At 37.9% G+C, this 14300-nt stretch overlaps 1 protein-coding gene and 1 pseudogene across 13 annotated transcripts in view; one reads left to right on the top strand and one right to left on the bottom strand.

Moving 5' to 3' along the window:
- The window catches only part of Kansl1 (KAT8 regulatory NSL complex subunit 1), a 138293-nt gene that overhangs the window by 57821 nt on the left and 66172 nt on the right, over positions 1-14300 (top strand). The gene's annotated exons all lie outside the window — the stretch shown is intronic.
- On the bottom strand, positions 800-1076 carry LOC107401112 (non-histone chromosomal protein HMG-17 pseudogene; annotated as a pseudogene).

Genomic DNA, 14300 nt, shown 5'->3' with positions numbered 1-14300 from the left:
AGAGGGCAAGAGCTTAGAGTGAGGGCTGACAGTTCACATTGAGGATGCTGTTTAACAACTTTTCACAAGCCAACCCTGACTTTGAGGAAGCAAAACACACATGGCAAAATTATTAATCTGAAGATCCACAATCTTTTATAAAAGGAACCACTGCTCTTTGAGGGCACAATGATACCACTGCAAAGTCCAGATTGCCTGATAGACTGACAAAGCCAATTTTGGGGTTCAGGTTCCAACAGGTCTCTGGTTTGAAGGGAGTTAAGTCTATGTTGATGGTACAGGGGAGGAAGACACAGAAATGAATTTAGAGTTTCCAACACAAGGCATTTTGTGCCATGGTGGCCACATATGTCAAGACCAGGACGTCCCTCCTGAGAGCCAAGAGCAGTCTTTCAAAATTATCAGGAAAAGATGTTTTCTAACATCAACCATCATCAATCCAGCTTGGGACACATTTTGTTAGTGACACATGTCTCCCCCCCCCCCCCCCCCAAAAAAAAAGGAAGTGTTCTGTGTGCTAACAACATAGCTTAAAAAAAAGTAAAAACATCCGGGCGGTGGTGGCGGTGCACGCCTTTAATCCCAGCACTCAGGAGGCAGAGGCAGGTGGATCTCTGTGAGTTCGAGGCCAGCCTGGGCTACCAAGTGAGTTCCAGGAAAAGGCGCACAGCTACACAGAGAAACCCTGTCTTGAAAAACCAAAAAAAAAAAAAGTAAAAACAAAATTTTGCATTTTTGTAAAACTTGATTAAAAAATAGTATTTCAAACTGTACAGTCACCAGAAGTACACAGTTATAAAAAATGCACACATTTCACTTGGCATCTCCAACACCTTCATCTTTTTGTGCCTGGTCTGTTTTGGCGTCTGCATTTTCTGCAGGATTATTCGCATCCTTACCAGCATTGGCTTCCCCTTGGGGACCTTCTCTCCCTTCTTTGCAGGGGCCTTTTTAGGCTTGGGCTCTGTCTTTGGAGGAGCAGGTTTAGCAGACAACCTTGCAGATCTTCTCTGTGGCTCGTCCTTCACCTTGGCTTTATGTCCTTTAGTATCCCCTTCAGTCTTTCTTTAGGGCATGGTGACGGGGGACGTCGGGGATGCAACAGTGCGTGGGTTTGGTCTGTCTGGGGGTCGTTCTGCTTCTTCACACTGCTCCACATTCATAATTCTGAACACAGAAGTTTTTTGTTGACAAAATAGGGATCCTAAGTTTATATTTATGAAAGTTATATAAAGGATGGCATCCAGAGTGAAGGGCTTTTTTGTTGAAGAATGGTGACTTTGACTTTTTTTATGGCAAAGAATCAAATGGTGCTAGTAAATGTTTATAGTTTTGCAAGGAGGTGGTGCACACCTTGAATCCCAGTAGTTGGAGGCAGGGGCAGGTGATCCCTGAGTTCTGGCCTACAGAATGAGTTCCAGGGCATCCAAAGGTACACAGAGAAACCCTGTCAAAACAACTCCTCTCCTCCCCCTAAAAATTATTTATTAAATTCTAGTCAATTTACATGAGGAGGAAACATTAAACAATAGAGGCAGAGTCAGGATTTTTTTTTTTAAAAAAAAATCTTCTTTTAAATTATTAAAACTTGCTCTCCTTGAGTAATGGGATTGATATTATTAAAATTTTATTTTATTTGCATTTATTTATTTTGTGTGGGTGGGTGTGTGGATGCCAGAATGCATGTGTGTAGGAGAGGACAGTTGAAAGGAATTTTCTCTCCTTGCCCCTGGGTTCTAGGGAACAGACCCAGTTTGTTAGCCTGGCTGGCAAGCACTTTTACCCACTGAGCCATCTCACTGGCCTTCATTTTTTTGAGATAGTGTTTTATGATAGCCCATAGTAGCCTTAAACTTGTGATCCTCCCGCCTCTTTTAGTCTTGTGAGGTCTAGGCTAATTGATTCGTGCCATCATGTCTGGTGATTGAGGTTAATTTGTCTCAGAGGAAAAAAAGGTTTTTTTTTTTTAGTTTATTTTATATGCCTTGGTATTTTACCTTCATGAATGTCTGTGAGGTTGTTGGATCCCCTGAAACTGGAGTTGCAGACAGTTGTGAGCTGCCATGTGGGTGTTTTGGGAATTGAACCCAGGTCCTGTGGAAGAGCACCCAGTGCTTTTAACTGATGAAGCATCTCTCCAGCCCCCACCCTTTAAATTTTTTATTTTATCTTTTTTATGTGCATGATGTTTTGCCTAAATCAGTGTGTTCGTATCATTTGTGTACAGTGCCCAAAGAGGCCAGAAGAGAGCGTCAGATCTCCTGGAGCTGGAGTTACAGATGCTTCTTAGGCACCATGTGGGTGCTGGGAATTGAACCCAGGTCCTCTTCAAGAACAGACAGTGCCCTTAACCATTGAGCAATTTCTCTACCCCTGCCTCCTGCTTCCCCTAGGGTTTCTTTGGGTTGCCCTGGATGTCCTCGAACTCACTAATTAGAGCAGGATGGCCTCAAAATCAGAGATCCGCCTGCCTCTGTCTCCTGAGTGCTGGGATTAAAGGTGTGCACCACTACTGGCAATTGAGACTCAGTTTTTAAGTGATAGTTTGTTAAAGCAGTGTCATTAGTTTTTAAAGATAATATAACGTAAAATAAGAGTGACACAGACTCACTTAAATGCCATTAAAGTACTTTTAATTTTAGAAACATTTTCTTTGAAAAAGTTTTTGTTGTTGAGTATAAAGTGTTATGGAAAATATAGATTACTCATATTCTTTGCACAGCCTAAAAAAACTAAGACATTTACATAGATCACAGAGGTAACTAGTTAACAAAATAGTTATTGTCACAAAAGAGAAATAGTATGCTGTGAGAGTTTCTTAGAAAAGCAGACATTGGGGCATAAGTAATATTTAGCTCTAGATCGAGAGTTCAGGAAACGAGGTGATGGTGGAGGAAAGAAGAAAAAGCCTATTCACAAAATTGCAGAAACAAAAACAAAACACTCAAATAGTACAGTTGGGCCAGTGTAATAGTGTAGGAGTGAAGAGATTACTATGGTAGAATAAAACCTACATGAAGGAAGCCCTTGAGTAAATGGATAAGGGAGTGTTTAGCTCTCCTGTGAGAAAAGGGACTTTTGATCAGAAATCATTTGGTAGAGTTGGTGAGATGGCTCTGGGTAAAGGCACTTGCTTCCAAACCTGATGACTTGTTTGGTTCAATCCTTGGGACCCCCATAGTGGTAGGAGAGATACATAGTTTAAATTGTTCTTTGACCTCACATATGTACTATGGCCCCAAATGAAATAAAGAATTAATCAATATAATTCAAAAGTTTAAAATAGCGTGGTTTTGTCGTGGAATTTTGAAAGCTAGTATTAGTTGGTTGAGTTAGCAGAATTAGCTCTGTAGTGCAAATGCAGCCATCTGTAGGTGGACTTTTCTTTCCTCCCAAATAACCAACATGGAGACCTAGTATTAACTATAAATGCTTGGCCAATAGCTCAAGCTTGTTACTAGTTAACTCTTCCATTTAAATTAACCCATATTTTTATATATGCTATGCCATGTGGCTTGGTACCTTTTATTAATATGGCATGTCCATCTTCTGATCTCTGTCTTGCTGATGACTCCGAATTCCACCCTTCTTCCTCCCAGCATTCTCAGTTTGGCTCTCCAGCCTAACCTTATCCTGTTCAGCTATTGGCCAATCAGCTTTATTAAACCAATCACAGCAACATAGATTCACACAGTATAAAGGAATATTCCACAGCCATCTAAGGCTAGTTTTTGTTTGTTTTGGTAAATAGAGCTTTATTGGAACACAGCCATGCAATATTTCTTCTATATTGTTGGGGGTATTTTAGACAGATGAATTAGGTGTATTAGTTACTTTTCTCATTTTTTTTTTTTTGAAAGATTACCTGACAAGAAGCAACTTAAGGGAAGAAGAATGTATTTCAGTTTATAGTTGGAAGGAATTGTCTATATTGGACAGGAGTTCTGGCAACAAGGAATTGAGGTGGTCAGTCACTTTACATCCATAATCAGAAAGGAAGGAACAATGGATCTTTACACTCATCTGCTTTCTCTTTGTTCAGTCTGGGGCCTTAGCCCATGCAGTGGCACTACCACACATTGGGTGGGTTCCCACTTCAATTAACCGAATCATGATAATTCCTCACAGATGTGTCCAGAGGCTTGTCTCCTAGGTGATTTCCATATCTTGTCAAGTTGATAATAATAACGGTCATGCTAGGTAATGCTTATAGATGTGAGTATATGAGGATATAAAATATTTTAATTCTAATCCTTGAAATGTGACAAAACTCACTTGTCCTTGTGAAATTGAAAAGAATGTTGGTTGAGGCTAGAGAGATGACTCAGTGGTTAAGAGCGTTTTACTGCTTTTGCAAAGGATTTGGGTTCAATTAATTCTCAGTATCCACATGGTGACTCACAACTATGTGTAACTCCAGTGCCAGGAGATTGGATACCTTCTTAAGATCTCCTGGGGCACCAGGCACACATATGGTGTGTACTCATATACATTCAAAGCTCCCATACATGCAAAATAAATCAAAAAAAATTTTAAGGATATTGCTTTATGCCCTTCCCTCAGTGCTTTTTAGGTTTTGTGTGTGGCGTTTATTTATTTATTTTGAGAGAGTTGGGTGGGCAGAGTGATGTAACACTTTTCTTAGTTCATTGGATAATTTAATAAAATCATAAAAAGCAAAATATTGTAAAAATTCCTGTGAAGGAGATTTTTCTACTTTGCCTGATCAATGGAGAAGAAAAGATCCTGGGTAACAACTTGGGCAGTTAATCACTTTATGACCTAGATTAAGCCATACCACATTTTAAAATTTTTATTTAATTTGAGATAGGTCTCTACATAGCCCTGGCTGTCCTGGAATATACTATGTAGAAGATTGGCCTGGAATTTACAGGGCTCCACCTGCCTCTGCAAGTGCTGGGATTAAAGCACCATTCTTGCCAGTACCATACTTTTTAATTGAAAATATCTTTCCTATGCAAAATAGACCTGATATGTGGTTTGACAGCTTATCTTGTTTTCTATGGTTTTTAAAGAGGATCAAATGGACATGAAAACTGAAAGCTTAGTCATATGTGCTATGGAGAAAGTTTCACAATCCTGTGGTTAACATTGCATTTATTTTAGTGCTTTTCAATTAAGTCCACAATAATGAGTACCTTCTGAGTTTTGTGGAAGCACATTGTATGTCGACAATCTTTATTTCTCAAATAAAAAAGGAATAAATAAAGAGGGAAATTAATGTGGATGGAGCATCTTGCTTATTTCACTTAGAGCCTTATGTGTTTTTTTTTTCTTAGACACATTTCAGATGAAGGTGGAGGTTTTGGGTTTTTTGTTTTATTCTTGTTTGCTTGCTTGTTTGTGTTTTTTTTTTGTTGTTGTTGTTATTGCTGTTTTTCATTTTGATAAGGACTGACTCACTGTGATAGTCAAAATGACCTTGAATTCAGAGTTCCGCTTTAGCCTGTCGACTGCTTAGGTTGCAGATGTATGCTATCTGGCAAGTCTTGTTTGCAACCGTTGCTCATAACAGAAAGGATTTCTAAAGCTGATAAGCTGGTTTAGCTTGATCCTGTATACTTTTTTTTGCATAGGATCTCTATGTAGACCAGGCTAGCCTTGATCCTCTGGAGCTCTGCTGGGGATGTCTTTCTGTATGCTGTGAATGTGTATTGCTCTGATTTGGTTGATAAATAAAATGCTGATTGGTCAGTAGCCAGGCAGGAATTATAGTATAGGCGGAATAAATAAAGACCAGAATTCTGGGAACAGGAAGGCTGAGTCAGGAGTTGCCAGCCAGACACAGAAAAAACAAGATGTGAAGGCAGAACTGGGAAAAGGTACCAAGCCACGTGGCTAAGCATAAATAAGAATTATGGGTGAATTTAAATGTAAGATCTAGTCAATGGTAGGCCTGAGCTAATGGCTGAGCAGTTTTAATTAATATAAGCCTCTGCGTGTTTACTTGGGTCCAAGTGGCTGCAGGACTGGCGGGTGAGAGAGATGTGTCCTGACCATGGACCAGGTGAGACACAAGAAAACTTCCAACAACAGAGCTCTGCCTCCCTACTTATTTTTTTAAGTTAAAAATTGTACAAAATTATTGAGATGAAAATGGAGAGCTAAATAATAGCTGCTCATTAGCTCCTAAGAAAAGGAAATTGTTGTTTTAACAGCACAAAAGCATTCTTTAGAGAGATAGTCTCTAAAGCTCTTTAGCTTTAGAGCTTTTTAGCTCCTTTCAAAGTTATTTAAAAAACTGTGTGCATATGTATATGTATACATGTTATGCACATAGAGGCTAGAGGTTGACAGTGATGTCTTCTTCCATTGTTTCTCTACCTTACCTATTTTTTTCACTGAAATTGGAGCTCAGTGATTGGCTATAAAGTCTGGCTAACAAGGCCCAGGAAGCCTTGTTACACCTTCTTTCCTCCTTGGTATTATAATCATGAGCTCTGCTGTGCCTAGCTTTTGACATGTGCTAAAGATTCTGACTGAGATTCTCATGCTTTCTTGGTAAGTACCTTACTTCTCAGAGCCCCTTTTCAAAATTGTAGATGAAAAATTTGAGGAATTTACTATCATTTCTAGATACTGAATTAACAAATTGGTTATGTAAGAAAAGAAAATTGTGGTGCTGGAGAGATGGTTCCACAGTTAAGAGCACTCTACTCTTGCAGAGGACCTGGGTTCAGTTGCCAGTGGGTCACAATCATCCCTAACTCTAATTTCAGGGAATCCAACACCCTCTTCTGACTATTGATGGCTGCTGGAGGAGGGGGCAGTAATTATCTTAAGTTGTGTGCCCACTAATGATCTCATCAGAAACATACATTATCTGTAAACTCTATAGACAGTTAATACATATTTTATTTTGTTGTTGTGTGCTTGTATTTCAGCTGAGTCTTAAGCTGTAGCTGAGGCTGATTGGGAAATTGAGGTTCTTCTGCCTCAGTTTCTTGTATTTGTCTCATTTTCCTTAGTTTTTAATTGGTGGTTCATCATCTTTACAAGAAGGTAAAAGTGGGGAGATTTTGCTTGATAAAAGTTGACAACTTCATTTAAATTTTAGTTTAACTATGAAAACACTGATCTGTCTATAAAAGGGTCAGGAAGTGATTTTGATTATAATATACCTTTCCTACCCCAGTACAGCAAGGGTCTTAGCTAGCATACACATCCTCAGATTGATTGGTATTTGATTTAAAACAGAACAAAATAATGTCCCCAAACTAACAACTTTTGTGGGAGACACTTCATGTAGTAAACAGTAAAACTATAATAGCAGAGAACCATCATTGTAACTGTATTTCAGTTTTCAGTGTCTATGTTGAAAATTATTCTTTCTTTGAACCCATTGTTTCCAACAGTTCAGTGGAACAGTTGAGAGTAGTATTGAGAGATCATTTATAGACTGCATTACAAGACTTTGATTTAGACCCTTCAGTTACCACACTACCTCCAGTGACTCAGATGTGCAGTCTTCAGAAAAAAAAGCACTTTTCTTACTTCCAGGGTAAGCTAAGTCTAGAGGTTTCTGAAATATTTCCTACTAGCAGAATTTCTGTTTGAACTCTCTTCTGTTGGATAACCTCTGAGTTTAAGTGTGGAGATTCATTTTTACCAAGATTTATTAATTTTTTGAAAATTTCATACATGTATACAGTGTATATTTTGATCACATTAACCTTCTTACTCCTCCCCAACTCCTCTTCCCAGATCTACCTCCACCCTTAAATGTAATTATTCTTTATCTCAAGACCTCTACTAGATTTAAAAATATTTGTTTCACATTTGGTAATTAAAGGAAATTTTAGTTCAGAAAACACCAATTTTTTTCACTTTAAAATGGTTTGTATTTAGAGTTAAGTCTTCTACAGAGAACTGTGGGTGCTTTAATAGCTGCATACATTGTCTAGTTTTACAAACACGAAGAAACAGTGATCTTGAAGTACTATGAATTTTTAGGAATCCTTAACACTGAGCTCAGACTTTTGTTTGGCGACAAACACCATTACCTGATGAGCCACCTGACCAGCCCCCTCTTTTCTTAAAGATTAATTCCTTTTGTGGTCTACCTGCCCAGGTTATTATTTCATTGAACGTTTGTACGTCAAAAGGTGTTGAGTCATTGTTAGTTAAGAAAATAGGTATGTTGCTTGTGATCAGTGATGTTGAGTCATTGGTAGTAAGAAAATAGTGAGGTATGTTGTTAGTGACCTGGGTGTGAGTGTTGCTGGGTTTTTTCTTTTCCTCCCTGTTCTTTCTTCCTCCTCTCCCAGGGCAACACACACTAGGCATTATATCATCACTGAGCTACAAAATTACACATTTTGAGCAATTATGCATCCTAACCTTTTCCTCTAGATACTAATTTGTATGGTATTGGGCAAATATTTTCTTTATTTTATTTTTTTTAACAAAAAGTATAGACAAGACCTATTGAACTTTTTACTCTGTCTTAAGTAACAATCAAAGTACCATAATAAAAGGGCTGGAGAGATGACTCGGGTTAAGAGTGCAGACTGCTCTTGTAGAGGACTGGAATTTGATTCCCACCACTCAAGTCATATGGATATAACTGTCCCAGAGGATCTGATGTCCTTTCTGGCCTCTGTGGGCACCTTGACACAAGAGTTTATATAAAATACTATATAATAATAACAACAAAAATAACAAGTTATTTCAAATTTAGTCTAAATCATGTGCCATTTGACCTTATAGTTATTCTCAGAGAGTGGCCCTGAAAATGGGGGAATCCAACCATTGTCATCCAGAAACGTTATTTTATGTGTATGAATGCTTTTCCTGTGTGTATGTCTGTGTACCACATTCGTGAAATACTTGGGGAAGTCAGAAGTGGGAACAGGAACCCCTGGAACTGGAGTTTGACTCAGTTGTGAGCTGCCATGTGGATGCTTGGAACCGAATCCAGAGGAGTAGAGCAGTAAGAGAGACTGACTCAGTTGTAGAACTCCGCCTGCCTCTGCCTGCGGTCCTGAATGCTGGGATTAAAGGCTTGTATCACTACATCTATATTTAATACTTTTTCTTTGATCTAATAGTATTCCAGTAGTGGTTCTGCGACATTTTGTTTGTTCATCTTTTGATGTGCTTTGGGTTATTTCTTCCTTTTGACTCTACAAACAATATTGATAAGAAGATTCATATACTGGTTTCTTCATGTGAAGATGTGCTTTCAGTTTTTGCATGTACTTAGGAGTACAATTACTGAGTCAATACAGTAACTCTTTTTAAGTATTTATTGGTTATTTGTATACCTGTAAAGAAATGTCTCTTCAGATCATTAGCCATTTTATTTTACTTTCATTTTATTTTATTGTTTGTGTGTGCATGATATATGTGAGTACATGTGCCATGATTGCTAGATTTGCTTAGGAAGTCTTTCACTGCTGATCCATCTCCTGGCTTTGGTACAGTACTTGTTGGTGTTTTCTTGTTTATTAAATAACACTTGCTGCAACATAGTATGTAGTGCTATATTGGTTGCATCCTTGTACATCTTATGTGTCTTTGGATTGCATCTAAAGACCACATTGAGTGATTGCCTTATTCTGTCTAGGTTTGTGTAAGTACAGAGTAGGATGTTTAGACCAAAACAAAATAACTTAACCGTATTTCTCATAATGCAATACCTTACTGTGATTCATTTGTTTTTCCTTGACCACCCTTTGCCTTTTGTGTCATAGTGTAAGAAATTTTTGCCTAACTTAAGACTCTGAGCAATTTTTGCTGTATGCTTTCTTTCAGGAAGATTGTACTTTAATATTCTTCATTTATATGGAGCTGATCCACTTTGAGTTTGTTGAATGTGCATTAAAAATATTTTCTTCTACAAATGTTTCAGAGAAATAAATGTTAATGTTACTGTGGAAGTGTATGTTTTAAAATTTGGGGTGCTTGTATGGAAGCTATATATTTCGAGGAAACATCAACAGAATTGCCTATTCACTAGAACTATCTCAAAATGAAGGAGAAATGTTTTTTATGTTACTCTTATAAATTGTATTATGGAATCGTGTGTGTGTGTGTGTGTGTGTGTGTGTGTGTGTGTGTGTGTGTGTGTGTGTTCAATTTAAGGCCTTACCTTTCTTGCTTAAACTGATTTACTTAAGTTACTAATGGGAAATTTTTACCTGAATGCTTTAAAACACCGTCCATTTGTTGCTTTGGACGGTGTTTTCTAAGAATTCATTCTGTTAGAGAATTAGTTCCCAGAGTCAAAGGAATGTTGTTTATGGGACGAGAAAAGGAAGGAAACTTACAGTCCCTATTCCAGGTATTATGGTTTTAATTTTTAAGTGGTGGAGGGTGTGTGCATGAGATCCGAAGACAACTTTGTGAAATTAGTTCTCTTACACTTTAGGGATCAAGCTCGGGTTATGAGGTTTGTATGCTAAGTGTTTTACCCACTGAGCCATCTCAATATCCCAGGCATTATGTTTATTTATATACCTTAAACGTACACGTTTTTACAGGTCAAAAATATGTTCTAGATACCATAAGTGACTTAGGAACGCTACACAGTTTATTAATTTGCTGAAAGCAAGAGCTAGAATCAGATTTGTATTGCTTGAAAGCCAGGATTTCTCTATGGTTCTCTTATATTCAGTAGTAAACAGGAAGCAGTTCCTTGTGTATTTGGAATGTGCACCTGTAGAAATGTGAGTGACATAATTGGTGAACAGTGAGGGGAAAATTATTGTAAACTATAAAATGAGTAACTTCAACTTGAGGGAATAAGGAATTTTTAATTTAATGAAAACAAGTATTTTATTTGATATGATTATGTAAAACATTAATCATTTATACATTTCTTTGCTTGTGAGTACATTTGAAACTTAGTTCCCAAAATGTGGCCAGAGCCTTATGAAAAAGAGCAGTGCAGTTGTCACTTGGCGTCCCTGGAGGATTGGGTCCAGGACAGCATCCTACACACCCAAAATCTGAGGATGCTCAAGTCTATAAAGTTATGTATGTCTAGTGTGTATATCCATCTTATAATTCAAGTAAAAAGTCGTGTCTGGATAATACCCGATGCCATGTAAGTAGGAAGTTATGTTACATGTAAGTTAATAAGTAGTTATGCTGCATTACTTAGGTAGTAATGACAAAGCATGTTTTATATTCAGCACATTCATGATTACTTTTTCCCTGGACATTTTAATTTTAAATTTTATTTATTTAGAGTTTAAGATAAAACCAGTGAGGTGAAGTGAAAATTGCAGCACTCACCAAGAAAAGGGTTGGAGAAAATGTCATGCCTTTTAAGTTAGGCATGAAGTAGACATCACTTATTAAGAAATAAAAAGGGCCTAATAAGAGTGGAAGTAGGCTAGTAAAATGAAGAAAGATTCCCTCAGAGCCTTTCCTGAATATCTGCTGTTGAGTCTGGGAATGCAAAAGCCATGAGATCAGAGTGGGGCCTCGTGTGCTTGTGTGTTTTCATTTCCTGCTTTCTAGCTAGTCCTTTGTTGTCCTCTGTTATCTCTGCTATTGTTTTGTGTTTTAGACTACAGTATAAAACAATCCTTGTAATTTTATTTCTGTGCTTTCCTCTTTATCTAATGAAATGGCACTGGTCTGTCATTGAAAACCCAAGACTTACTATAATTACAGTTATAATCCTCCTTAGTGACTGTGTGCTGCCGCTGTTGTTCGTTTTGTTGTTTTGTTTTGTTTTTTTTTTTTTTAAATTCCTTTGTTGTTTTTCAGACAGGATTTCTCTGTGTAGGGCCATCTCCCTTCCTCTACCGCCATCCAGGAACTTAGTCTGTAGACTAACCTGGCTCTGAACGCACTGAGATCTGCCTGCTTCTGCCTCCTGAGTGCTAGGATTAAAGGCATTTGCTATTACTGCCCAGCAGGATTGATTCTTAATTCAGTCAGTTGAATGAAATTTGATGAATTTTTATCACAGAATTCCTAATTAGAGGTAAAATTTGTGTATCTTTCATGTCTTTTACTTTTTATCTTCTAGCATTGTAATTTGTGTCTATGTTGATTAGTTATTATTATGATCATCTGATGTCAGTTCATGTTATCAAAGAATAATAAGGAATATGACATCATCTTTGTATCAGACTTAGTGATTTAAAGTACTTGGAACCTTTGCCCACATATATATCTATCTATATAACTGGTTGTGTTCTTGACTTACGGATCTGAAAGCAAGTGTTTATCTGCATATATGGGAGTAATATTCTCCTGCAGAGTATTTCTATTCATTGCTGATATATGTAGATGAGACTGGTTATAAACCACAGTTTTTATAACTGAGTTTTCTTTTTGCAGCTGCAGAAACATGGGAACTGATACAAAGATGATGTCATATTCCTTATCATTCTTTAACTACTTCTGTAAATTAGGCTGATGTGCCTTTCTTTAATTGAAAGTGATTTTTTTTTTCTGAAAGCTGGCAAAGTTATTTTCACATTACCACATGGCTTAAATTTACATATACCGGTTCACTACTCTTGGTATTCTTGGTATTAGAGAAAATAACCAAGTGTCTGTGTCTGTCTGTCTGTCTGTCTGTCTGTCTGTCTCTCTTTCTCTCTCCTTTTCTGGTAAAATAATAAGTATTTTCCGTGCAAAGCTACACAGAGAAACCCTGTCTGGAAAAAAAAAATGTCAAGGAGTGACATGATCCACAAAAAGGAGCAATCTGACGTTATCAACAACTCACATTTAAAATTATTCCCTGAACTGGCTAGATGGTTTCAGCTAGAATAATCACTTGTTCTCAAACCTGATAATCAGGAGTTCAACCTCCAGAATCCACATGAAGGTGGAAAAGAAAACTCACTGCACATGAGCTCGTCTGCACTTGTAATTCTGTCACCAGATGGGGAGACAAAGGCAGATGGATCCGTAGAATCCAGCGGGACAGACTAGATTAATCAGCAAATTCCATGCCAGTGAGAGACCTTGGCTCAAAAAACAAGGTGATTGGGCAGTGGTGATGCACACCCATTAGTCCCAGCACTCTGAGACAGGCAGGGGGGATCTCTGTGAGGTCAGGCCAGCCTATTCTACAGAGCTAGTTCTAGGATAGCTAAGGCTACACAAAGAAAACCCTGTCTCAAAAAACAGACAAACAAAAAAGTTACAAGCCAGGCGTGGTGGCACATGTGCACCTTTATTCCTAGCACTCAGGAGGCAGAAGCAGGATTTTTGAGTTCCAAGTCCAGCCTGGTCTACAGAGTGAGTTCCAGGACAGTTAGGGATGGATACACAGAGAAACCTTGTCAGGAAAAACCAAAAACAAACAAGGTGGTTGGCACTTGAGAAATGGCACATTAAGTTGGTCTCTGGCTCTATCTATGTACATAAACATAAGAATGTACACATTAACATAAACTGTCTCAAAAAAATATACATGTGCCACATACACCCTTCCAGATGTAGAGAATATTATAATCTTCTAGCAAAACACTGTTGGTTAAATTGTGTGATTTCTCCTTGTGAATGAGCAGTTTTTTTAAATTATTTACTTTTATATGTGTGTGTTTTGCTTGCACTTAAGTCGGTGTACCACGTGTACAATATTTTCAAAGTCCAGAAGTCATGTTCAGTCTCCTGGAACCTGGAGTTACTGACAGCTGTTGGCTGCCATATAGGTGCTGGCAATCAAGCCCAGGTCCTTAGACAGTGCAGCCAGTGCTCTCAACCATGGTACCATCTCTCTAGCTCCATAAATGAGCAGTTTTTACATGCACATATTCCATTCCATTTTCAAGCATATGGTGCTTTAAATTGAATTTTCGAGTTCAGGGAAATGTGTGGTGGTTAGAGTGAAAAGAATCCCCACTAGGCTTAGCTACTTGAGCATTTAACTTCATTTAAACTTGTGGATGTTTATCGTCATGTTTTGTTTTCCCCAAAAGTGTTTAATTTTTACACCCAACAATCTTAATATTTTCTCACCAAAATAATTGCACTATTTTAGGTCTATTGGGAACTGTTTATTCATTGAACTAGAACATATTACATAATATCTGTGTCCAAGGTTTACCTGTGTCAACCAAGGCTCCTGCATATGTGGTGGTCAGAAACATTCCTGTAAATGAGACAAAAGTCATGGTCATCATGAGTGGCCTTCCTCATATCTTGTGTTTTATTCCACTGATGAATGTTGTCAACTCTTCCCTTCAGATTACATTCTGAATTCATATGGCTCTGTGCAGTTTGGTTTCTCTCACCCTATTTTAACTTTTCATCTTTTGCCTGGGCATCCTCCGCCTTCTATATCTCCCTGATGTTCTTGATCA

The sequence above is a fragment of the Peromyscus maniculatus genome, chromosome 8 (assembly GCF_049852395.1).
Source record: "Peromyscus maniculatus bairdii isolate BWxNUB_F1_BW_parent chromosome 8, HU_Pman_BW_mat_3.1, whole genome shotgun sequence".
Classification (NCBI taxonomy): Eukaryota; Metazoa; Chordata; class Mammalia; order Rodentia; family Cricetidae; genus Peromyscus; species Peromyscus maniculatus.
This window is presented reverse-complemented; position numbering and strand designations above follow the sequence as displayed.